Consider the following 414-nt stretch of genomic DNA (forward strand, 5'->3'; position numbering starts at 1 on the left):
GAATGAATGACCTTACTCTTCTTTCTCAGTTGAAGACAGTGAACTCTGTCGTCCCCCTAGCACTGACCCCGTGCCCTTGACCGTGGGAGCAGGACTGGTGGGATACCAACACTTGAAAAAAACCTCCTTCTCCCTCCAGGGAACTGTTCATACAAAGCAAAGGTGACAGAATGAGCACCCTGGCTCCTCGATCCTCTTTCCGCTGGAAGACACCCCCCCAAGGCCCGTCCCCGGGCACTTCTCACTCCCGCCGCACGGCGGCGTCTCGCGGGAGTGCGGCGGCCGATGGTACAGTCCGTCCACCCCGCGCTCCCTGGCCAGTGAGCTCTTCCAGTCGTAGAAAAGCATTGTGGGAAAGCGGGGCGGCCTTTCCTGCCTTTCGCGCGGGTTTCGGGCTGCTGCTCTGCGGGCCCG

Source organism: Carlito syrichta, unplaced genomic scaffold, assembly GCF_000164805.1.
Source record: "Carlito syrichta isolate Samal-C Ts95f unplaced genomic scaffold, Tarsius_syrichta-2.0.1 Scaffold314129, whole genome shotgun sequence".
NCBI lineage: Eukaryota > Metazoa > Chordata > Mammalia > Primates > Tarsiidae > Carlito > Carlito syrichta.